The sequence below is a fragment of the Bufo bufo genome, chromosome 2, assembly GCF_905171765.1.
Source record: "Bufo bufo chromosome 2, aBufBuf1.1, whole genome shotgun sequence".
Taxonomy (NCBI): Eukaryota; Metazoa; Chordata; class Amphibia; order Anura; family Bufonidae; genus Bufo; species Bufo bufo.
The window spans coordinates 494,265,854-494,292,836 of NC_053390.1; the positions used below are offsets into that span (position 1 = coordinate 494,265,854).

The window sequence follows — 26,983 nt, forward strand, 5'->3', positions numbered from 1 at the left end:
GCTGTTCCCCCGCCTGAGCAGCCTGCTGGAAAAGGCTACCGCGAGTGTGACAGTAGCCTTAAGTAGTCGAGGGCTGTGTTATTATTGATTGACAGCCATCCTGTGTAAATGTTCTTATGCATAGACCGATAATAGGACAAATTATTGGGGATGAGATTTTGTAGAAAGACCTGCTCCCTATGTTTGGCCTGTGTGAAAGGTCCCAGTGATCACTAGTGTTTAGCGAATTGAAGTATCCGAAGTGGAATTCAATCCGAAGTTTAGGAAAAATTTGATTCGCTACAAATCCGAATTTTCTTGCGCTTTGTAGTAACAAATCAAATTTAAAATGGCTGCTGCATGTGTTACAAAGTGAAAGTAAGAAGCCCGGGAACACAAGATCACCCATGATGTCACAGCCCTATAAATAGCCTCATCCTGTGCGGGCTCTGCCATATCACTTTGAGCTGTGCTTAGGGAAAGACTTGATAAGCACTCATGCACTAGTGACAGGGTTGAAGAAATCTTTCAATTGGATAGATAGAGTGCAGGGACAGTGTAGAAAGATTGTAGGGAGAGTTTTCAAATACTAGGGAGAGTATATGGAGCCTGCAGGGACAATGCAGGTTGAGTGTAATCGCCGTGTGCATCTTGTTCACCTGCTCACCACATTCATAGTATTACCGTGCCTCACTATTAGGCTACATGCACACGACCGTATGTGTTTTGCGGTCCGCAAATTGCGGATCCGCCCAAAAAACGGATGTCGTTCCGTACGGACCGATGTATGGAAAAAGTTAGCAGTAAGAGGGAGCTCCCTCCCTCTCCCATCGGGGGGCTGCTGTGCCTTTGCAGCCCCCCGATGGAGAAGGAGAGAGCCCCGTCCTTACCCTTCCCCATCTGCAAAGTTCTGACCAGTACTGAGCAGACGGGGAAGGTTCCCATGGCAACAGGAGGCCGTTTCAGGCATCCTGCTGTCCATGGTGCTGAACAGATCTGTGCTAAAGGCAGAGATCTGTTCAGACAAAGTGTAAGTAAAATACAGTACAGTACACTATATATTGTACTGTACTGTATTATACAGACATCAGACCCATTGGATCTTCAAGAACCAAGTGGGTCTGGGTCAAAAAAAAAGTAAAAAAAAAAAAGTAAAAATCAAAAAACACATTTATCACTGATTAAAAATGAAAAAAAAATTAAATTCCCTACACATGTTTGGTATCGCCGCGTCCGTACCGACCTGATCTATAAAACGGTCATGTTAATTTCCCCGCACGCGGAAACTATGGCTCTTAGACTATGGAAACACTAAAACATGATTTTTTTTGTTTCAACAATGAAATCATTGTGTAAAAATTAAATAAATAAAAAAAAGTATACATATTAGGTATTGCCGCGTCCGTATCGACCGGCTCTATAAAAATATCACATGACCTAAACCCTCAGATGACCACCGTAAAAAAATAAGAATAAAAACGGTGTAAAAAAAGCTATTTTTTGTCATCTTACGTCACAAAAAGTGTAATAGCAAGCGATCAAAAAGTCATATGCACCCCAAAATAGTGCCAAACAGTCATCTCATCCCACAGAAAATGAGACCCTACTTAAGATAATCGCCCAAAAACTGAAAAAACTATGGCTCTTAGACTATGGAGACACTAACATTTTTTTTGTTTTAAAAATAAAATCATTGTGTAAAACTTACATAAATAAAAAAAAAATGTATACATATTAGGTATCGCCGCGTCCGTGACAACCTGCTCTATAAAATTACCACATGATCTAACCTGTCAGATGAATGTTGTAAATAACAAAAAAAAAAAAAACGTGCCAAAAAAATCTATTTCTTGTTACCTTGCCGCACAAAAAAGTGTAATATAGAGCAACCAAAAATCATATGTACTCTAAACTAGTACCAACAAAACTGCCACCCTATCCCGTAGTTTCTAAAATGGGGTCACTTTTTTGGAGTTTCTACTCTGGGGGTGCATCAGGGGGGCTTCAAATGGGACATGGTGTCAAAAAAAACAGTCCAGCAAAATCTGCCTTCCAAAAACCGTATGGCATTCCTTTCCTTCTGCACCCTGCCGTGTGCCCGTACAGCGGTTTACGACCACATATGGGGTGTTTCTGTAAACTGCAGAATCAGGGCCATAAATAATGAGTTTTGTTTGGCTGTTAACCCTTGCTTTGTAACTGGAAAAAAAATATTAAAATGGAAAATCTGCCAAAAAAGTGAAATTTTGAAATTGTATCTCTATTTTCCATTAAATCTTGTGCAACACCTAAATGGTTAACAAAGTTTGTAAAATCAGTTTTGAATACCTTGAGGGGTGTAGTTTCTTAGATGGGTTCACTTTTATGGAGTTTCTACTCTAGGAGTGCATCAGGGGGGCTTCAAATGGGACATGGTGTCAAAAAACCAGTCCAGCAAAATCTGGTTTCCAAAAACCATACGGCGCACCTTTCACTCTACGCCCTACTGTATGCCCGTACAGTAGTTTACGGCCACATATGGGGTGTTTCTGTAAACGGCAGAGTCAGGGCAATAAAGATACAGTCTTGTTTGGCTGTTAACCCTTGCTTTGTTAGTGGAAAAAATGGAAAATTAGGCAAAAAAATGAAATTCTCAAATTTCATCCCCATTTGCCAATAACTCTTGTGCAACACCTAAAGGGTTAACGAAGTTTGTAAAATCAGTTTTGAATACCTTGAGGGGTGTAGTTTATAGAATAGGGTCATTTTTGGGCGGTTTCTATTATGTAAGCCTCGCAAAGTGACTTCAGACCTGTAGTGGTCCCTAAAAATGGGGTTTTTGTAAATTTCTGAAAAATTTCAAGATTTGCTTCTAAACTTCTAAGCCTTGTAACATCCCCAAAAAATAAAATATCATTCCCAAAATGCTACAAACATGAAGTAGACATATGAGAAATGTAAAGTCATCACAATTTTTGGGGGTATTACTATGTACAGTATTACAGAAGTAGAGAAACTGCAACTTTGAAATTTGCTAATTTTTCAAAATTTTTGGTAAATATGGTATTTTTTAATGCAAAAAAATTAACTTTTTTGACCCAATTTTAGCAGTGTCATGAAGTACAATATATGACGAAAAAACAATCTCAGAACGGCCTGGATAAGTCAATGCGTTTTAAAGTTATCAGCACTTAAAGTGACACTGGTCAGATTTGCAAAAAATGGCCAAGTCCTTAAGGTGAAATGGGGCTGAGTCCTTAAGGGGTTAAATGAATGGGTCCGCATCCTATCCACAAAAAAACGGAACGGACACGGTAACAAAATAAGTTTCTGTGCATGAGCCCTTATAGTGACATATATATATATATATATATATATATATATATATACATACACTCACCTAAAGAATTATTAGGAAAACCTGTTCTATTTCTCATTAATGCAATTATCTAGTCAACCAATCACATGGCAGTTACTTCAATGCATTTAAGGGGGTGCTCCTGGTCAAGGCAATTTTGAGCGTGGCATGGTTGTTGGTGCCAGACGGGCCGGTCTGAGTATTTCACAATCTGCTCAGTTACTGGGATTTTCACGCACAACCATTTCTAGGGTTTACAAAGAATGGTGTGAAAAGGGAAAAACATCCAGCATGCGGCAGTCCTGTGGGCGAAAATGCCTTGTGGATGCTAGAGGTCAGAGGAGAATGGGCCGACTGATTCAAGCTGATAGAAGAGCAACGTTGACTGAAATAACCACTCGTTACAACCGAGGTATGCAGCAAAGCATTTGTGAAGCCACAACACGCACAACCTTGAGGCGGATGGGCTACAACAGCAGAAGACTCCACCGGGTACCACTCATCTCCACTACAAATAGGAAAAAGAGGCTACAATTTGCACGAGCTCACCAAAATTGGACTGTTGAAGACTGGAAAAATGTTGCCTGGTCTGATGAGTCTCGATTTCTGTTGAGACATTCAAATGGTAGAGTCCGAATTTGGCGTAAACAGAATGAGAACATGTATCCATCCTCTGATGGCTACTTCCAGCAGGATAATGCACCATGTCACAAAGCTCGAATCATTTCAAATTGGTTTCTTGAACATGACAATGAGTTCACTGTACTAAAATGGCCCCCACAGTCACCAGATCTCAACCCAATAGAGCATCAACTGCAAGATGCTATCCTATCAATATGGGCCAACATTTCTAAAGAATTCTATCAGCACCTTGTTGAATCAATGCCACGTAGAATTAAGGCAGTTCTGAAGGCAAAAGGGGGTCCAACATGAAGCGGCCAGGTGTGTGTAGGTGTGTGTATATATATCTCTGTCTGCATCTTGTTGAACCGCTGACACATTCACAGTTAATCTTTTAACTTATACTGTACATAGAATTACTGTGCCTCAATATTAAAGTGCTGTGTAATATATTGCCGTCTGCATATTGTTGAACTGCTGGCACAGTTGCAGTTGGGCTACATGCACATGAACGTTGTTTGTTTCCGTGTCCATTAAGTTGTTTTTTTTGCGGATAGGATGCGGACTCATCCATTTCAATGGGTCCTCCAAAAATGCATCAGTATGTCCATTCCGTAGCCCCGAAAAAAATTTAACATGTCCTATTCTTGTCCATTTTAGGCATTGTTACAATAGATCCGCCCAAAAAAAACGGATGGCATACGGATGTCATCAGTTTTTTTTTGAGGATCCACAATTTGCGTACCGCAAAACATTGTGTGCATGTAGCCTTAATATGTTAGTTAATACATAGAAATACTGTCATCCAGCGGTTATGTTTTGACCAACAATCCAGCTGTACTGGAATATTAACTCGCTCTTCAACATCATCTCAGTTCACAACAGATACACACTTAGTTGGCATGACCCAGGAACTGCCTCTGTGCCCTCACCTGTCCTGAACCTGCCTCTTGCTTTTGCTTCTCCTTCTGCTAGCCAATTAATGTATGCCGGGTGGGAGCACATATTGCGAGAGGTCAGGGATGTGCGCAAGAGACAAGTTAGGGTGACATTAGTGAAGAACAAACTGTTGTAATTGACAGTGATGTGGTTGATCGCAAGTGGGAGCTGGGTGAAGAGAGGGCATCATCATCATCAGAGAGCTAGAGGGGCAGCGTGCCTGTGAGGCAGCAGGGTGGAATCAGTGGGAGATCTGCAGCCAAAAGCAGTGAGGAACCCTCTAGCAGTGCACGGGTTCATAAAAGCAGTGGTGGAGAGAAAATGCCATACACGGCAGTGTGGGAATTTTTCCACCAAGTTGCTGGGGAACGGCCAGTGTGCTAATGTTGACACGACAGCTCTGCGTCAACATATGGAGCATCACCATAAAGTGGCGTGGGAAAACCAAGCTACTCATTTGATGTTACAGCCTGATGCAGCAAGCGCTGCATCTCCCACCGGCCCGCACCCCCTCTTCAACATTCAGGGCTTACCAACATCAGCAGAAAGAAGCTATTGTTCGTTTCCAATCGACTTTAACTTCATCTATAGCGCCTGATGCTCCTCCTCCTACACTTACTCCTTGTCACTTGTTTCTGCAACAATCGATCACTGAGGCGATTGCTAAAAAATAACAGTATGCGAGCACTTATCCAACCACGCAGAAGCTGAATGTGCACCTAGCCAAGTTGCTGGTACTACAGTCCCTCCCTTTTCATGTAGTTGACTGCACATTTCAGAAACTGATGGCTTGTGCCCATCCAAGGTGGAGAGTCCCAAGCTGACATTACTTTTTCATAAAAGTTGTACCAGCCTTGCACATGTATGCTGAGCAGAAGTTGGGCCAGTCCTTGGGCCTCTTGGGGTCTGTTAGAGTTCACAACAGTGTTGCAACTATAGTCAAGGACAATATACTGTCGTTCACAGCCCACTGGGTAAATGTGCTTCCGGACCAGGCACACCAGTAACTTTCTGGGATTTTTACACCTCTGTCTCCTCATCGTCCACCTTGTCATCACTGTCCATTGTAGGAACAGTTCACAGTGGTCCTCCAGTATATCACCTATGTAAAGCCAGGAGTTGTCACTCGGTTCTGCACCTGGTCAGCCTGGGCAAATAAAGCCACATTAGAGAGGAACTGCTAAGCATCATCAATAAAGAAATCGAACACTGGCGGTCTCCTCGCCAACTGGAGATAGGAACCATGGTTACTGGTAACGGGAAGAACATTTTGTCTGTGCTGTGACAAGGAGGGTTGATCCATGCTCCCTGCATCGTTCATGTCTTCAATCTAGTTGCCACCCAGTTCTTCAAGTCTTCCACTGAACTTCAGCCTCTCTTACCGTGCAAAACATACCCTCCTTGAGCTGCAAAGGCAAAATGTTCTTCCGCAACATTGCCTGAAATGCAACATTTCCACCTGTTGGAATTCCACGCTACATGTTAGACGGCTTGTACGAGCAGTGGAAGGTGGTGAATGATTTCTTAATGCAGGAGTCAGACAGGTCTACTTCCCAGTGTAACTTCCACATTAGCCGTTTGCTCAGGCCCTTTGATGAGGCCACTTTATTTGTCAGTTGGCAAAACTACGGGATGAATGATGTATTCCACTTCTTCACATCCTGGAAGGGCTGCTAATAAATGTGATTGGCGAGGGGACAGAAGACGTAGCACCTACAGTAGAGACCAAAAGTTTGGACACACCTTCTCATTCAAAGAGTTTTCTTTATTTTCATGACTATGAAGGCATCAAAACTATGAATTAACACATGTGGAATTATATACATAACAAACAAGTGTGAAACAACTGAAAATATGTCATATTCTAGGTTCTTCAAAGTAGCCACCTTTTGCTTTGATTACTGCTTTGCACACTCTTGGCATTCTCTTGATGAGCTTCAAGAGGTAGTCCCCTGAAATGGTCTTCCAACAGTCTTGAAGGAGTTCCCAGAGATGCTTAGCACTTGTTGGCCCTTTTGCCTTCACTCTGCGGTCCAGCTCACCCCAAACCATCTCGATTGGGTTCAGGTCCGGTGACTGTGGAGGCCAGGTCATCTGCCGCAGCACCCCATCACTCTCCTTCATGGTCAAATAGCCCTTACTTTCAAAGTTTTCCCAATTTTTCGGCTGACTGACTGACCTTCATTTCTTAAAGTAATAATGGCCACTCGTTTTTCTTTACTTAGCTGCTTTTTTCTTGCCATAATACAAATTCTAACAGTCTATTCAGTAGGACTATCAGCTGTGTATCCACCTGACTTCTCCTCAACGCAACTGATGGTCCCAACCCCATTTATAAGGCAAGAAATCCCACTTATTAAACCTGACAGGGCACACCTGTTAAGTGAAAACCATTTCAGGGGACTACCTCTTGAAGCTCATCAAGAGAATGCCAAGAGTGTGCAAAGCAGTAATCAAAGCAAAATGTGGCTACTTTGAAGAACCTAGAATATGACATATTTTCAGTTGTTTCACACTTGTTTGTTATGTATATAATTCCACATGTGTTAATTAATAGTTTTGATGCCTTCAGTGTGAATCTACAATTTTCATAGTCATGAAAATAAAGAAAACTCTTTGAATGAGAAGGTGTGTCCAAACTTTTGGTCTGTACTGTATATCTCACGGCCAACTGAGCCCTAAGGAGGATGAGGACGAGTAGGAGGACATAAATGCCTAGGAATTCTATAGAAAACTAGGTGGCTTATCTGACCAAGCAACAGGAGAGGAGCAGGAGAAGCATGAGGAGCTGGAGGGTGACGACACAGATGACCACGACAGACCATAGTAGTATGCAGTGGAGATGGAGGCAGTGTGACCTTTTGAGTCCCTTGCACAAATGGCCAAATGCATGCTTTCTTGTATGCTTACTGACAGGCTGCATTGTCTGGATTTGCCAGAGGGATGACTACTGGCTATCCACATTGTTAGATCCTCGCTACCGTTCAAAAATGGGGGCATTTTTTAGACCATATGAGAGGAATGTTAAAATCAACTACTACAGAGACTTTCTGTGCAATTGATTGTTCGCTGCATATGAGCACCATTGCCCATCTTCACGAAAGTCTGACTGGGGGGACCTTCTATTCTCATGCTACACTGCAATGACTAGAGGTGGGGGGGGGGGGGGGGGGCAGGAGCAGCACCAGCTCCATATGCAGCAACTTCCATCTGGAGTCTCTGAAGAGCAGTTTTCTTCAGCAGCCTACTGAAGAAGCCACCCATCAGCAGGAAATGCAGCAACCTCAACCAGCAGGTGGTGGCATACTTGGACTGCACACGGTCACCCATGATCCAAGATCTTATGGACCACTGGGCATGCAAACTTGATTTGTGTCCGAGTTTGCCATGGGCATGCTTTATGGCCTGGCCAGTAGTGTGGCATCAGAGTGGGTGTTCAGTGCTGGAGGGGAGGGACATAGTTACACCTAAGAGAACTCGCCTTTCCTCCCAAAATTTTGAAAGCCTAACCTTCATATAGCTGAATCAGGTGTGAATCAACTAGGATTTCTAGACATCGGTGCCAACAGTATAGATAATTCTGCCACTAATGATCATAGTGTGGTGTGCTGGCACACCAGAATATTCAGCAAAATGGGCCGTTACCTCTGCCATATGCAATTTTTAAAAAGCATATGCATGCCACTGGGCCTTGCTGTTACACTGCTGTTGTTTTGTTCTGCTACCACTGTGGTCTGCCACAATCTTGTGCTGTATGCTACTGTACTATTGTCCCCTTTACTGCCACTGTTGTTGGTTCTCATACCCACCCTGTTATGGGACCGCTATTGTCTCTGTTTGTCAGTGTTTATTTTTCACTTCTTTTAAACCGTCAGAAGAACAGGAAAAAAAAGGATCTTGTATTTTGAGCATCTGTATGGCCTCTTTCACACGTCAGTATTTGGCAATTTTTGATCAGAATTTGTAAGCCAAAAGCAGGAGTGGGTCCAAAACACAGATGAAATGCAAATAATTCCATAACATGTTATCTTTGTTTTGGTCCCATTCATGTTTTTGGCTTACAGATACTTATCAAATACTAATGCAAAATACTGACCAAATACTGACTGTCTGTAGGAGGCTTTATAGATGCTCAAAATACAGGATTCATTTTTTTTTGTTTTTGTTTTTCTGTTCTTCTAATGGATCAGAAAAATAAACAGTGATGTTGACACATTATTGCCATTACTGCAGCTGCCCCCTCCTCACTCTCTCATCGCGCCACTATTTCCACTGTCGTTGTCACCGCCATCCCCACTCTGTTATAGGGCCACTACTGCTGCTGCCACCATCCCCATTCTGTCATGGGGTTACTTCTGCTGCTGCTGCCACTGTCAACAGCTAACAGAAAAGCATGTGTTTTGACTGCCACAGCATATATTAATCCGTTTGGCGCTGGAACGGTGGGCAAACATCGCGCTCTCTTGCGCGTGCAGTGGGTGCCATGGCTGGCTAGTCTCAGCTGTTTCAAACAGCAGAGACCCACGGCTAAAAAGTGCAATTGGCAATAATGCAGATTGTGGTCATTAAAGCCATTAGATGCCTTGGTCAAGTGAGATCACGGCATATAAAGGGTGAAAAACCCTGAAGCTTCCTCTGCTGCCAATGAGGATGCCGGTAATTGAATTCAATGCGCTGGGTCTCTCTGAAGAGACCAAGGGTATTGAAGCAGCAATTCTTATTTTGGCCAGCACGCGGCAGGCAAACATAAGAAATTAGCAATTCAGTACAAATAATGGGTCTAAAATACCCATGATTGTTCAGAATAAAAAAAAAGAGAAATAATTTGTATGCTCAAATACAAGTACAAAAAAAAACTTAAAAAAGAAAAAGTTTGAAATCACCCCCGTTTCTGTAGAATAAAAAAATAATTCCATAAATAACAAAAATATTAAATCATGGTTATCACCGCTTCTGAAAACGCCCGTACTATTAAAATATATAAAAAAAAATTCAATACATCGAATGGCGTAACGGAAAAAAGGGTAAAAATGGCCAATTTACCATTTTTTCATTGCTTCTCTTACAATTTTTTTAAAAATAAAATGTGATGAAAAAGTCACACACACTCCAAAATGGTATTAATAAAAAACACAGTAATAGGAAAATGAGCGTGCGCTCATACACTTGGCAACCAAATTGACATGTGCAGAAAATATTTATTAAATCCCCATAAAATACAAGTAATAAAATTTATAAGAACAATGTAGCAATAATATACAACATTACAGTCACATATATTGTGGTAGATATGATCGATACTATAATCGATAAAAATATATTCGATAGAAATATTCGATAAATTGAATGGTAGAAAATTCAATGTTGAAATATTCGATACCACTCAATAGTGTCTATAAATTCAATAATATATATCACACCAAAAAACTTCAAGTATATGCTGTTATTTGGGAAAGAGGGGGTCTTCTAGCGCTCTATCCCAATTTGGGAAACTGAATGTCACTGAAAATGTTGTAGGTGTATTCACTGGGAGCGCAATATGTTCATGAAGTGTCCACAGGAATCCTGATAATGTGAAAAGTCTCTTATAGCATATCCTTTTAAGGTCGATATGAGCTTTAAATCGAAGAAAACTTTAAATCGATATTTGGCTTACCGTCTAGCGTCTGTTGTCTCCCTATTGCTTCAATGGAGCTTTAAATATTTGCCGGCTTATTCAGTCGCTCCATACAGCAAGCTGGTTTAAATATTGCGGGAGTTCCAAAGATAGCGGGAGTTGCCACTCTGTTCCGCAATTTCCTTTGGTACAGCTTTCGACGATAAGAATAATTAATCCTTTACTGTAGAAATTTTCTTCTGTATGGCCATACAGTATTATCGGAGGCTTTTCAATGCAGGTACATCACTTGTTTCACCAACAATTTGAGTCAAAATATTTCACCTTTATTTATGAAAAAATCCCAAATTTACCCAAAAATTTGAAAAATTCGCAATTTTCTAAATTTCAATTTCTCTGCTTTTAAAACAGAAAGTGATACCTCATAAAATATTTATTATTTAACATTCCCCATATGTCTACTTTATGTTGGCATCATTTTGGAAATGTCATTTTATTTTTTTAGGACGTTAGAAGGCTTAGAAGTTTAGAAGGAATTCTTCAAATTTTTAAGAAAATTGCCAAAACCCACTTTATAAGGACCAGTTCAGGTCTGAAGTCACTTTGTGGGGCCTACATAGTGGATACCCCCATAAATGACCCCATTGTAGAAACTACACCCCTCAAGGTATTCAAAACCGATTTTACAAACTTTGTTAACTCTTTAGGCGTTCCACAAGAATTAAAGGAAAATGGAGATCAAATTTTTAAATTTCACTTTTTTGGCAGATTTTCCATTTTAATAAATTTTTTTCTTTTACACATCGATGGTTAACAGCCAAACAAAACTCAATATTTATTACCCAGATTCTGCGGTTTACAGAAACACCCCACATGTGGTCATAAACTGCTGTATGGGCACACGGCAGGGCGCAGAAGAAAAGGAACTCCACATGGTTTTTAGATGCCATGTCCCATTTGAAGCCCCCTGATGCACCCTTACAGTAGAAACTCCCAAGAAGTGACCCCATTTTGGAAACTAGGGGATAAGGTGCCAGTTTAATTAGTACTATTTTTGGGTACATATGATTTTTTGATCATTCATTATAACACTTTATGGGACAAGGTGACCAAAAAATTGGTTGTTTTAGCACAGTTTCTATTTATTTATTTTTACAGCGTTCACCTGAGGGGTTCAGTCAAGTGACATTTTTATAGAGCAGATTGTTACGGACGTGGCGATACCTAATATGTATACTTTTTCTCATTTATTAAAGTTTTACACAATAATAGCATTTTTGAAACAAAAAAAATATGTTTTAATGTGTCCATGTTCTGAGAGCTATAGTTTTTTTATTTTTTGAGAGATTTTCTTATGTAGGGGCTCATTTTTTGCGGGATGAGGTGACGGTTTTATTGGTACTATTTTGTGAGACATCGTCGTTTTTGATCACTTGGTGTTGCACCTTTTGTGATGCAAGGTGACAAAAATTGCTTGTTTTGACACAGTTTTTTTTTTTTTTTTTTTACTGTGTTCACCCGAGGGGTTAGGTCATGTGATATTTTTATAGAGCTGGTTTTTACGGACGCGGCAATACCTAATATGTATACTTTTTTTTTTATTTGTTTCACTTTAACACAATAATAGCATTTTTGAAACCAAAAAAATGATGTTTTAGTGTCTCCATGTTCTAAGAGCTATAGTTTTTTTATTTTTTGAGAGATTTTCTTATGTAGGGGCTCATTTTTTGCGGGATGAGGTGACGGTTTTATTGGTACTATTTTGTGGGACATACGCATTTTTGATCACTTGGTGTTGCACCTTTTGTGATGCAAGGTGAAAAAAATTGCTTGTTTTGACACAGTTTTTTTTTTTTTTTTACGGTGTTCACCCGAGGGGTTAGGTCATGTGATATTTTTATAGAGCTGGTTTATACGGACGCGGCAATACCTAATATGTATACTTTTTTTTTTTTTTTATATTTTTAACTTTTTTTTTTCATTCCTTACTTGGGGACTTTTTTTTTTTTTACATGTGAAACTTTTTTTTATTTTTATATTTTCAACCTTTTATTTTTATTTTTTTATTTTACACTTTTCGTCCCCCATAAGGTCATACAAGACCTCTGGGGGACATTTACTTCACTTTTTTCACTGTTGATTTCTCCTGTAACTGGGGCTGACATAGTAGCCCCAGTTACAGGACAAATGCACCCCTAGAGAGGCTGTACAGCAGCAATCCAGCGCTGTACAGCCTCACAGCAGGGCTGATTGAGGTCTGTGAAATACCTCACACAGCCCCTGCACTCTCCGGTCCCGGCGGTCACATGACCGCCGGGCCGGAACAGGAAGCGCACAGCGCTTCCTGCTCTGCAGACACAGCGCTCGGTGAGCGCTGTGTCTGCAGCGATCGTGAAGGCAGGGACACCTGGGAACTGTCCCTGCCTTGTCTTAGGGTTGCCCTGCTGTCACTGACAGCGGGCAACCCGATCAGCAGCTGCACGATTAGCGTGCAGCTGCTATTTCTGACAGGACGTTTTAAAACGTGCTGTCAGAAATAGACGTCCACCCATAGGACGTTTATAGTCTATGGGCGGACGTGAGGCGGTTAATGGTACACACTCAGATTGGGTCACTTTCACTAGTGGAGTACCTCAGGGGTCAGTATTGGGCCCTATTCTCTAATATATTTATTAATGATCTTGTAGAAGGCTTGCACAGTAAAATATAAATTTTTGCAGATGACACTAAACTGCAGTGATGGCCAGTTCGCAGTGTTCGCCAACGAACACATGCGGGCTGCCATCTTAGAGACATAGAAACATATAATGTGTCTGCAGATAACCATTTTGCCCATCTAGTCTGCCCAATATACTGAATACTATGAATAGCCCTTGGCCCTATCTTATATGAAGGATGGACGTATGCCTATTCCATGCATGCTTAAACTCATTCACTGTATTTGCAGCTACCACTTCTGCAGGAAGGCTTTTCCATGCATCCACTACTCTCTCAGTAAAGTAATACTTCCTGATATTACTTTTAAACCTTTGCCCCTCTAATTTGAAACTATGTCCTCTTGTAGCAGTTTTTCTTCTTTTAAATATTCTCTCCTCTTTTACCTTGTTGATTCCCTTCATGTATTTAAAAGTTTCTATCATATCCCCTCTTTCTTCCAAGCTATAAAGTCCTTTAACCCCTTAAGGACTCAGCCCTATTTCACCTTAAGGACTTGGACATTTTTGGCAAATCTGACCAGTGTCACTTTAAGTGCTGATAACTTTAAAACGCTTTGACTTATCCAGGCCATTCTGAGATTGTTTTTTTGTCACATAGTGTACTTCATGAGACTGGTAAAATGAAGTCCAAAAAATTAATTTTCATTTATAAAAAAATACCAAATTTACCCATAATTTGAAAAAAATTGCAATTTAATTTCTCTACTTCTATAATACATAGTAGTACCTCAAAAAATTGTTATAACTTTACATTCCCCATATGTCTACTTCATGTTTGGATCATTTTGGGTATTCATATTTTATTTTTTGGGGATGTTACAAGGCTTAGAGGTTTAGAAGCAAATGTTTTTCTGAAATTTTCAAAAACCCAATTTTTAGGGACCAGTTCAGGTCTGAAGTCACTTTGCGAGGCTTATATAATAGAAACCACCCAAAAATGACCCCATTCTATAAACTACACCCCTCAAGGTATTTAAAACTGATTTTACAAACTTTGTTAACCCTTTAGGTGTTCCACAAGAGTTAAAGTCAAATGGTGTTAAAATTTCCGAATTTAGATTTTTGGGCAAATTTTTCATTTTAATCAATTTTTTCCAGTAACAAAGCAAGGGTTAACAGCCAAACAAAATACTATATTTATTGCCCCGATTCTGTAGTTTGCAGAAACACCCCATATGTGGCCGTTAACTACTGTACGGGCACACAGTAGGGCGTAGAGGGAAAGGTGCGCCGTATGGTTTTTAGAAGGCAGATTTTTCTGGACTGGTTTTTTTGACACCATGTCCCATTTGAAGCCCCCCTGATGCACCCCTAGAGTAGAAACTCCATAAAAGTGACCCCATCTAAGAAACTACACCCCTCAAGGTATTAAAAACTGATTTTACAAACTTTGTTAACCCTTTAGGTGTTGCACAAGATTTAATGGAAAATAGTTATACAATTTAAAAATTTCACTTTTTTGGCAGATTTTCCATTTTAATATTTTTTTCAGTTACAAAGCAAGGGTTAACAGCCAAACAAAACTCATTATTTATGGCCCTGATTCTGTCGTTTACAGAAACAGACCATATGTGGTCGTAAACTGCTGTACGGGCACACGGCAGGGCGCAGAAGGAAAGGAATGCCATACGGTTTTTGGAAGGCAGATTTTGCTGGACTGTTTTTTTTGACACCATGTCCCATTTGAAGCCCCCCTGATGCAACCCTAGAGTAGAAACTCCAAAAAAGTGACCCTTTTTAGAAACTACGGGATAGGGTGGCAGTTTTGTTGGTACTAGTTTAGGGTACATATGATTTTTGGTTGCTCTATATTACACTTTTTGTGAGGCAAGATAACAAGAAATAGCTTTTTTGGCACCGTTTTTTTTGTTATTTACAACATTCATCTGACAGGTTAGATCATGTGGTATTTTTATAGAGCAGGTTGTCACGGACGCGGCGATACCTAATATGTATACAATTTTTTTTATTTATGTAAGTTTTACACAATGATTTCATTTTTGAAACAAATAAAATCACGTTTTAGTGTCTCCATAGTCTGAGCCATAGTTTTTTCAGTTTTTGGGCAATTATCTTAGGTAGGGTCTCATTTTTTGCGGGATGAGATGACGGTTTGATTGGCACTATTTTTGGGTGCATATGACTTTTTGATCGCTTGCTATTACACTTTTTATGACGTAAGATGACAAAAAATTGCTTTTTTTACACCGTTTTTATTTTTATTTTTTTACGGTGGTCACCTGAGGGGTTAGGTCATGTGATATTATTATAGAGCCGGTCGATACGGACGCGGCAATACCTAATATGTATACTTTTTTTTTATTTATGTAAGTTTTACACAATGATTCCATTTTTGAAACCAAATAAATCATGTTTTAGTGTTTCCATAGTCTAAGAGCCATAGTTTTTTCAGTTTTTGGGCGATTATCTTGGGTAGGGTATGATTTTTGCGGGATGAGATGATGGTTTGATTGGTACTATTTTGGCGTACATGCGACTTTTTTGATCACTTTTATTACCTTTTTTGGGAAGTAAGGTAGGCAAACTTTCAATTTTCTCCTAGTTTTATTTTTTTTTATTTTTATGGCGTTCACCATGCAGGGAAAGTAACATGACTGTTTTATAGATCAGGTCGTTACGGACGCGGCGATACCTAATATGTGTAGTGTATTTTCTTTTTTTAATTTTTATTCAGTGATAAATGTTTTTTTTTTTATCTTTACTTTTTTCACTTTAAAAAAAAAATATTTGACCCAGACCCACTTGGTTTTTGAAGATCCAGTGGGTCTGATGTCTGTATAATACAGTACAGTACACTATATAGTGTATTGTACTGTATTTTACTTACACTTTGTCTGAACAGATCTATGCCTTTAGCACAGATCTGTTCAGCACCATGGACAGCAGGATACCTTAGAAGGCGTCCTGTTGCCATGGGAACCTTCCCCGTCTGCTCAGTTGTGGCCACAACTGAGCAGACGGGGAAGGGTAAGGAGGGGGGGCTCCTTCCCTCTGTCACCACATCCTGTCTGGGGGCTGCAAAGGCACAGCAGCCCCCCCGATGGGAAAGGGAGGGAGCACCCTGACTGTTAACCTTTTCCATACAGCGGTCCGTACGGACCGCGGTATGGAAAGGGTTAAACGGCTGACATCTGCACAGATGTCAGCCGTTTATACCAGAGTGTCAGCAATGTGACAGGATGGCGTTGTGACAGGATGCCGGCTGAATGATTTCAGCCGGCATCCTGTTCGGATTAACCCCTGCGGCGCCGCAATCACGTTTAAACTTAGGACGTACCGGTATGCCCTGAGTCCTTAAGGATTCAGGAAATAGGGCGTACCGGTACGCCCTAAGTCCTTAAGGGGTTAATCTTTCCTGGTAAGTTTTATCCTGCATTTCATGTACTATTTTAGTACCTCTTCTTTGAACTCTCTCCAAAGTATCAATATCCTTCTGGAGATATGGTCTCCAGTACTGAGCACAATACATACTCCAAATGAGGTCTAACTAGTGCTCTTTAGAGCGGCATGAGCACCTCCCTCTTTCTACTGGTAATGCCTCTCCCTATACACCCAAGCATTCTGCTAGCATTTCCTGCTGCTCTATGACATTGTCTGCCTACCTTTAAGTCTTCTGAAATAATGACCCCTAAATCCCTTACCTCAGATACTGAGGTTAGGACTGTATCACTGAATTTATATTCTGCTCTTGGGTTTTTACGCCCCAGGTGCATTATCTTGCACTTATCAACATTAAATGTTAGTTGCCAGATTTTTGACCATTCCTCTAGTTTTCCTAAATCCTTTTCCATTTGGTGTATCCCTCCAGGAACTTCAACCCTGTTACAAATCTTTGTGTCATCAGCAAAAAGACACACCTTACCCAAACTCACTCTAAATTGGTCTCGCTAACTTGTATTAAATTTGATTTTATGCTATCTTTCACATACGGGGCCACCCCTCCCCCTTTCTTGCCTTCTCTGTCTTTCTTATTGTCACAGATGAGTGGGGGAAACCCTCATCCGTGCGATTTTAAGGATAAGGAAGCTGCTAGGCCTGGACAACAGAATTAGGGAGCAGGTCACCTCCTAAAGCATCCCTAACTCTGACCCTGACTCCTAACTGTATGAGCCAACCCAGATGGTAGGAGGGCTCATACTCAGGAACCTAGAGTCCCTACTAGCCCTCAAGAGATCCCTGGACTAGGAGCAGGGTAAGACAACCTGTTCCTCCTAGACACGAAGGAACAGGAGTTTCACTGGCCTAGCTGCAAGGAAAGGGGACAATCAACAGCATATGGATATGGCAGGCGATTGAAACCACTTCCACGCCTACCTGCCACAGACACACTGACTGGAACTTGTGCTCAATAGCAGTTATCCACACCAAACACAAAAGGACACAGCACACAACATAAACTCACACAGGAAACTAGATCCATAACTGCAATAAGGTGAAACTCCACACAAACATAAGCATAACATCAATACATTAGTTTTATGACCACAAGGGTGGCCCTCACTGGATAGATGGCATCAAAATACCAGGAGGAAGACTCCAGCATAACATGCCTGGAGTACCCCTCAGCTACAGGCTTCCAGCAGAGGCTAAATAGCCCAAGTAGCCACACCCACACAGACATACTAGGAAAGGAATTAACCTTTCCAACACCAGAGAAGGTAAGTGTCACTTAAAGGGGAAATGCACACATAACTTAAATCCCGTGCACACCAAACATACAAAGTGCACACCTACAAAGACAGGGTGCCAGGTGCAACCGCATGCACTTGACAGCAAGCTGCCTAGAAACCAGCTCAGGCTGCTATACTGCCAAATAACATCATGTTGCCAGGGGCAACCACACGTGAGGCATCATACTAACAGCCCTCACCTGTGATTGACAACAAGACCAGACCGCGGGCAACTGGTCGTGACACTTATATAGAGAGAACCCTGGTATTGTTATATCCCAGTCATTACTCCCATTGAACCATATCTCTGTAACAGTAACCTGTGAGTCAAGATGGCAGCCCGCATGTGTTCGTTGGCGAACACTGCGAACTGGCCATCACTGCTAAACTGTGTAAAGTAATTAACATGGAGGAGGACAGTATACTGCTACAGAGGGATCTGAATAGATTAGAGGCTTCAGCAGAGAAGTGGCAGATGAGGTTTAACACTGACAAATGTAAGGTTATGCACATAGGAAGGAATAATGCAAATCACCCGTACATACTAAGTGGTAAAACACTGGGTAACACTGACATGGAAAAGAACCTAGGAATTTTAGTGAACAGCAAACTAAGCTGTAAAAACCAGTGTCAGGCAGCTATTGCCAAGGCCAATAAGATAATGGGTTGCATCAAAAGGTGCATAGATGCCCATGATAATAACATAGTCCTACCACTTTACACATCACTAATCAGACCACACATGGAGTACTGTGTACAGTTCTGGGTTCCTGTGAACAAGGCAGACATAACAGAGCTGGAGAGGGTTCAGAGGAGGGCAACTAAATGTCACGGTGGAGAGTGGGGGCGAAACTCCCCACCGTATAATGAAGAGCAGACGGGAAAGCAAGTAGGCCTGGATGCTGGGTTTAGGGAGCAAGTCACCTCCTATAGCGTCCCTAATCCTCGCCCTAACTCCTTACTCTATGAGCGGACCTGGATGGTAGGACATCTCATACCAAGTAAACCTAGGACCCTGAGTCGCCCTGATAATCCCTCAAATAGAGAAAGGGGCTGTGACAACCTGTTCATTCCAGAACAGGAGTCTCACTGGCCTCGCTGCCAGAGAAGGGACAAACAGTGCACCACTACTAAATTGGCAGGCAAGAGCCAACAGACAACACGCACTTACCTGCCGCAAAAACAACAGCAACCGGACCCCCATGCGGATAGGATGCATGGCGCCCCCCGGCAGAGCTGCACACTGACTTTTGGTTCCCCCTCCGGGAACCCTGAGACCCCCTTCCGGAGGTACACAACACAGGAACATGTTTAGCAAACATGCTGGACTACAGATACCAACAGACCAGACATGTAACAACCACTAGACAAGACAACAACCACCCATACATAAACATCATCAAACATATGCAAGGGTAGTGAAGGGAAGGTAGACAACGGGATGACATAGAAGACATCGGGGAGACATTGATGTCCCACTAGGTAGCCCTCAAGGACTGGGCAAATAAAATACCCAGGACAGAAGCAAGCTCCAGCACCAAAGGCTAGTGTTCACACCCAGCCAGGACGTTAACCCCTCCAGCACCAGACAGGGGAGGAACCAGGAGAAGGGGAGCAAAGCACAAACATGCTGCGACAACAAGGCATTGCCGCTGGCAACCAGCATACACGGCAATGTGTCATGGCGCACAACATCAAGGCCTTGACACTAAAGTAATAACTGGAATGGGGGGGGGACTACAGTACACTGAAAGGTTATCAACATTAGGGTTATTCACTTTAGAAAAAAGACGACTGAGGGGAGAACTAATAACTATGTATAAATATATCAGGGGTCAGTACAGAGATCTCTCCCATCATCTATTTATACCCAGGACTGTGTCTGTGACAAGGGGACATCCTCTGCGTCTGAAGGAAATAAGTTTTGTACACAAACATAGAAGAGGATTCTTTACAGTAAGAGCAGTAAGACTATGGAACTCTCTGCCTGAGGAGGTGGTGATGTTGAGTATACTAAAAGAGTTCAAGAGGTGCCTGGATGTATTTCTGGAGTGTAATAATATTATAGGCTATAGCTACTAGAGATGGGTCGTTGATCCAGGGAGTTATTCTGATTGCCTGATTGGAGTCGGGAAGGAATTTTTTTCCCCTTAAGTGGGGAAAATTGATTTTGAAAATTGATTTCTACCTGACAGTTTATTTTTATTTTTTTGCCTTCCTCTGGATCAACTTGCAGGATAACAGGCTGAACTGGATGGACACATGTCTTTTTTCGGCCTTATAAACTATGTTTCTATGAATGTGAGATTTGGCCACTGAGGTACTGGGCTGGTGTGGTTACACATGGTCTGCGGTTGTGAGGCCGGTTGGATGTACTGCCAAATTTTCTGAAACGCCTTTGGAGACGGCTTATGGTAGAGAAATGAACCTTCATTGCACGGGCAACAGCTCTGGTAGACATTCCTGCTGTCAGCATGCCAATTGCACGCTTCCTCAAACGTTGCGACATCTGTGGCATTGTGCTGTGTAATCAAACAGCACATTTCAGATGTACCTTTTATTCTGGGCAGTCTAAGGCACACCTTTGCAATATTTATAATTTATGCTGTCTAATCAGCACTATGACATGCCACACCTGTGATTTGGGATGGATTATCTCAGCAAAGGAGAAGTGCTCACTAACACAGATTTAGACAAATTTGTGAACAATATTTGAGAGTAATGGGTCTTTTGTGTATGTAGAAAATGTTTCAGATCTTTGAGTTCAGCTCATGCAAAATGGGAGTAAAACCGAAAGTGTTGCATTTATATTTTTATTCAGTGTATAAATTTGTATATATATACAGTACAGACCAAAAGTTTGGACACACCTTCTCATTCAAAGAGTTATTCTTTATTTTTATGACTATGAAGGCATCAAAACTATGAATTAACACATGTGGAATTATATACATAACAAACAAGTGTGAAACAACTGAAAATATGTCATATTCTAGGTTCTTCAAAGTAGCCACCTTTTGCTTTGATTACTGCTTTACACACTCTTGGCATTCTCTTGATGAGCTTCAAGAGGTAGTCCCCTGAAATGGTCTTCCAACAGTCTTGAAGGAGTTCCCAGAGATGCTTAGCACTTGTTGGCCCTTTTGCCTTCACTCTGCGGTCCAGCTCACCCCAAACCATCTCGATTGGGTTCAGGTCCGGTGACTGTGGAGGCCAGGTCATCTGGCGCAGCACCCCATCACTCTCCTTCATGGTCAAATAGCCCTTACTTTCAAAGTTTTCCCAATTTTTCGGCTGACTGACTGACCTTCATTTCTTAAAGTAATGATGGCCACTCGTTTTTCTGTACTTAGCTGCTATTTTCTTGCCATAATACAAATTCTAACAGTCTATTCAGTAGGACTATCAGCTGTGTATCCACCTGACTTCTCCTCAACGCCACTGATGGTCCCAACCCCATTTATAAGGCAAGAAATCCCACTTATTAAACCTGACAGGGCACACCTGTGAAGTGAAAACAATTTCAGGGGACTACCTCTTGAAGCTCATCAGGAGAATGCCAAGAGTGTGCAAAGCAGTAATCAAAGCAAAAGGTGGCTACTTTGAAGAACCTAGAATATGACATATTTTCAGTTGTTTCACACTTGTTTGCTATGTATATAATTCCACATGTGTTAATTCATAGTTTTGATGCCTTTAGTGTGAATCTACAATTTTCATAGTCATGAAAATAAAGAAAACTCTTTGAATGAGAAGGTGTGTCCAAACTTTTGGTCTGTACTGTATATAGTTTTCATCATATAAAATGGCAAAATGGCGTATGTATACGGCAGAGGAGGCATACGCATTTATCTGTTTTGATACAAGTTTCGTCATCGTCCGCTAGCACTAGTGATGACGAGCCACAGCAAAGTCGCAGACGAGACTCTTTGCCTGCCACTAGCGCCATTGACCCCGAATGGGTGCCCACAGAGTCATATACTCCATCTGTTCCAGAATTTAAATCTGTCATAGGAATTTAAATTTGTCATAGGCATTCATTGTGATGTTATGGGGTTTAGGGGGGTGGAATTTTTTTAAATCTTCTTATCAGAAGAACTACTAAATTTGATGGTTAAGCAGAACAATTTATACGCTGCTCAATTCATCACTAGTCACCCCACCTCATATTACATCAAGAATGGCGTATGGTGCCCTGTTGTTTTAATCTCTCCAATCATACACTTTCCAGAAGTGAAGTCTCACTATTAGCTAAAGTCCTCTCTTATAAGCAAATTCAACTTATTTCTAGATCTAAATCAGTTTATCAGGAAACTTACTATAAAAAGACATTTTGAAATGGTAGAACAAATGAAAAGTGAAACGAAGCCACCCACCTCCTTGACCACCTCATCCTGTATTACTGTCAATTCGGGCCAACCTGCACCCACCCTTTAGGTTTGAAACCACCATCAAACTTCTACCCAATCCACCATAAAGGGAACTTCATCGACACGTTCTACTCTGTTGTATCAGAAGACTTTCGGCATATCAATCAGGGACCCACTGGTAAACACAACCTTAAACCATTTGACAAAGACGCACTAAGAAAACTGCAATCTAACAAGAACATAGTAATCCGCAACGCAGATAAAGGAGGTGGAATAGTTATCCAGAACAGAGAGGACTATATGAAAGAGGCCATGAGGATTCTATCCAATGGAGAATACTATATACCATTGGAAAACAATCCCTCGCCACAAGATCGAGAAGAATTAATAACATTAATCAAGACAGCCAACCACTGGCTAGACAAGAAAGAGAAGGAGTATATACTAGTGAAAGATTCCACTCTATCTACATTTTACCAACTCCCAAATATCCATAAAGATCTCAAAAATCCCCCAGGCAGGCCTATTATTTCTGAGGAGTCCCCTCTGACCCGTAATTTATCCCACTATATAGACATATTCTTACAGAAATACGTAATCAACCTAAGATCTTACCTGAAAGACTCCACGACTCTAATCAAACAACGGAAAGAAATCAGATGGGATGAAGGCTACCAGTGGCTCACCCTAGACGTATCAGCCCTATATTCGAACATTTCTCATAAACTAGGGACAAAATGCGCATTTAAATTCCTTACAGAGGATCCCACAATACCCGAAGAACAAAAAGAGTTCCTCATAAGAGGGATCAGTTTCATTCTTAAACACAAAGTGTTCCAGTTTCAGGCCAAATCTACAAGCAAATACGTGGAATCGCTATGGGGACTCGATTTGCGGCAAGCTTTGCAATCCTTTTCATGGGTATCTTTGAAGAATCCTACATACACAAGTCACACTATTCGGAAGAAAACATTGTATACTATGAAGGCTATGAGTTGTTATTTATTTGGAGAGGGGACCCAAGAAACATTGAGGATTTCATTTCACATCTAAATGCAAATGATTGGGGAATATCCTTTTCAGGGACCTACAATTCCTAAAAATATTGAATACCTAGACCTTGAGCTATCTTCCGAAGGGAAAGAAATTATAACATACAGTACAGACCAAAAGTTTGGACACACCTTCTCATTCAAAGAGTTTTCTTTATTTTCATGACTATGAAAATTGTAGATTCACACTGAAGGCATCAAAACTATGAATAAACACATGTGGAATTATATACATAACAAACAAGTGTGAAACAACTGAAAATTTGTGGTAGGGGCTGAGGTGTACGTCAGCTTGGAGTTGGGGGGGGGCCTACCACCCTCCAAGATCTATTATGGCTGAACTGTGCCCGGAGCCAGAGCGGGGTAGGCCTGTATATGTGGGCCACCCAAGAGAGTGGAATGAAGAAAGAAGGGTCGGGAGGGTGGGGCCTGAAGCGACCGTCCTGGAGGTGAGGTCGCGAGGGAATAAGTAGGCCGGCAGCCCCGCCCACAAATGCAGGCTGTAACCAGCCTTAATACTTGTGGTAGGGGCTGAGGTGTACGTCAGCTTGGAGTTGGGGGGGGGGCCTACCACCCTCCAAGATCTATTATGGCTGAACTGTGCCCGGAGCCAGAGCGGGGTAGGCCTGTATATGTGGGCAAGAAGATTACCAACACGTTAGGAGTGAAAAATGTTTATTGAGTAAATGAGACATCTTACAAGGCCAATGAACCAAAAGCCCTGGCAATCTCGACCTGCGGGTTAGATATGTACCTGGCAAAGCATGAAGAACGCCAGCGCCCCATTCTGCGGATAATATGCGCGGGAACCCGGTGTTTAGAGGCTGCAGAGGCGGCTCCTATACGGAAAGAATGCCCTGAAATCGTGTCTGGGTTATGCCCTAGCCCTGCTGCTAATGCGCGAACGTGGGACATGAACTGAGATGCGGAGAGAGGTCTGCCCTGGAGGGGAAGTAGCGGATCTTCTGGTGCTAGAGGAAGGAGAAACTCGGTCAGGGCCTCCAGTACCTTGACGGGGCACCAGGAGTTTGATGTGGGAAAGAACCTAATCTCGACGGGAGGACCTGATTGGCTAGTCTTGGATGAAGGGAGAAAAAGGGAAAACTGGTCACCTTGACGGACGAGATGGCGTTTAAGGAGGGTGGAGCGCGTCAAGGCACTGGAAGTAAATTCCCCTGGTCTTAGGAAGCCATAAAACCCGAGATATATTGCAGCCTTGATGACAAGGCTTGCTGGGTGCCCAAAGGGGAAACCGTCTAGGGCTAGTGACAGACTTTGAAATAACTCCCCAGAAATCGGCTGTCTCCGCGCTACTGGGCATGGGCTGGTTTTTTGTATGCCCCTAAGGGTTGCCTTTACCGCCTGGTTGGCCAAGATTGATTGGCAGGTGGGATCGGCAAGCAGTCTGTAGTGCTGGACACCTGCTAGGTACCCCTTGATGGAATTGGAAGTGAGGTGTAGGTGGAGATGGCAGTGGGCGATGAATGCCATGACAAAGGTCACATAGTCCTGGCCGTTCTGCGGGTGGCTGAGCATGAAGCGCCGGAACGCCCTGTAGCCCGTGAGATAGTTCCTGGCGGTGTTCTTAGCCAAGGATCCCTGGACCAACTTCTTTGCGGATGCCACCAGCTGTCCTAGTCCATGGTCAGGAGGCTCAGGGGGGGAACGGGCGTGCCCACCGGATCTGCGTCTGGCATTGTCTGGAAGAAGGGAAAAAATAAACGAACCAGCACCTCCACAATAAGTGAATATAAGAACGCAGGTGCACGCTACCTTGGCTAAAACACACTTGGATACGTAGAACTACAGGTAACAGCACTCTGCTAGTCAATTGCGCAAAGATATAAGCAAACACTAAAAGAATAAATGCTTGGGGGTCATACTTACTGCAAATGCAGCTAGAAGCTTTTTGCGAATATAATTGATCAAAAATATTTCGGGCCCATCTACCGGTCGTCAAGGTCGCTTCTAATCAGATGGGTCCTACTCTGACATGCCTCTCCTGGGCTTACAGCCTACAATCTGGGCAAAGTAGTACCAAGCTGCATCCTACACATGCCTCTCCCAGGTTGTGAGCCTGCAGTATGGGCTGGGTAGAATACAGCTGTACAAGCTATCTAATTAAAAGCACATGGTAAATGGGCTGGTGGTGCACGGTTCAATCTCACCACCAGGGGGAGCCACTCCCCTAGTGGCAGTGACAATTGGGGAAAAAATAAACGAACCAGCACCTCCACAATAAGTGAATATAAGAACGCAGGTGCACGCTACCTTGGCTAAAACACACTTGGATACGTAGAACTACAGGTAACAGCACTCTGCTAGTCAATTGCGCAAAGATATAAGCAAACACTAAAAGAATAAATGCTTGGGGGTCATACTTACTGCAAATGCAGCTAGAAGCTTTTTGCGAATATAATTGATCAAAAATATTTCGGGCCCATCTACCGGTCGTCAAGGTCGCTTCTAATCAGATGGGTCCTACTCTGACATGCCTCTCCTGGGCTTACAGCCTACAATCTGGGCAAAGTAGTACCAAGCTGCATCCTACACATGCCTCTCCCAGGTTGTGAGCCTGCAGTATGGGCTGGGTAGAATACAGCTGTACAAGCTATCTAATTAAAAGCACATGGTAAATGGGCTGGTGGTGCACGGTTCAATCTCACCACCAGGGGGAGCCACTCCCCTAGTGGCAGTGACAATTGGGGAAAAAATAAACGAACCAGCACCTCCACAATAAGTGAATATAAGAACGCAGGTGCACGCTACCTTGGCTAAAACACACTTGGATACGTAGAACTACAGGTAACAGCACTCTGCTAGTCAATTGCGCAAAGATATAAGCAAACACTAAAAGAATAAATGCTTGGGGGTCATACTTACTGCAAATGCAGCTAGAAGCTTTTTGCGAATATAATTGATCAAAAATATTTCGGGCCCATCTACCGGTCGTCAAGGTCGCTTCTAATCAGATGGGTCCTACTCTGACATGCCTCTCCTGGGCTTACAGCCTACAATCTGGGCAAAGTAGTACCAAGCTGCATCCTACACATGCCTCTCCCAGGTTGTGAGCCTGCAGTATGGGCTGGGTAGAATACAGCTGTACAAGCTATCTAATTAAAAGCACATGGTAAATGGGCTGGTGGTGCACGGTTCAATCTCACCACCAGGGGGAGCCACTCCCCTAGTGGCAGTGACAATTGGGGAAAAAATAAACGAACCAGCACCTCCACAATAAGTGAATATAAGAACGCAGGTGCACGCTACCTTGGCTAAAACACACTTGGATACGTAGAACTACAGGTAACAGCACTCTGCTAGTCAATTGCGCAAAGATATAAGCAAACACTAAAAGAATAAATGCTTGGGGGTCATACTTACTGCAAATGCAGCCAGGCTCACAACCTGGGAGAGGCATGTGTAGGATGCAGCTTGGTACTACTTTGCCCAGATTGTAGGCTGTAAGCCCAGGAGAGGCATGTCAGAGTAGGACCCATCTGATTAGAAGCGACCTTGACGACCGGTAGATGGGCCCGAAATATTTTTGATCAATTATATTCGCAAAAAGCTTCTAGCTGCATTTGCAGTAAGTATGACCCCCAAGCATTTATTCTTTTAGTGTTTGCTTATATCTTTGCGCAATTGACTAGCAGAGTGCTG

At 42.2% G+C, this 26,983-nt stretch overlaps 1 protein-coding gene and 1 long non-coding RNA gene across 3 annotated transcripts in view; both read left to right on the forward strand.

Moving 5' to 3' along the window:
• ADGRL3 (adhesion G protein-coupled receptor L3) overlaps positions 1 to 26,983 on the forward strand; it is a 1,148,457-nt gene that overhangs the window by 174,203 nt on the left and 947,271 nt on the right. The gene's annotated exons all lie outside the window — the stretch shown is intronic.
• LOC120989589 lies at positions 170 to 13,433 on the forward strand. Its single transcript, XR_005776281.1, has 3 exons — positions 170 to 181; positions 11,478 to 11,493; positions 13,286 to 13,433. It is a non-coding gene; the product is annotated as an uncharacterized LOC120989589 (long non-coding RNA).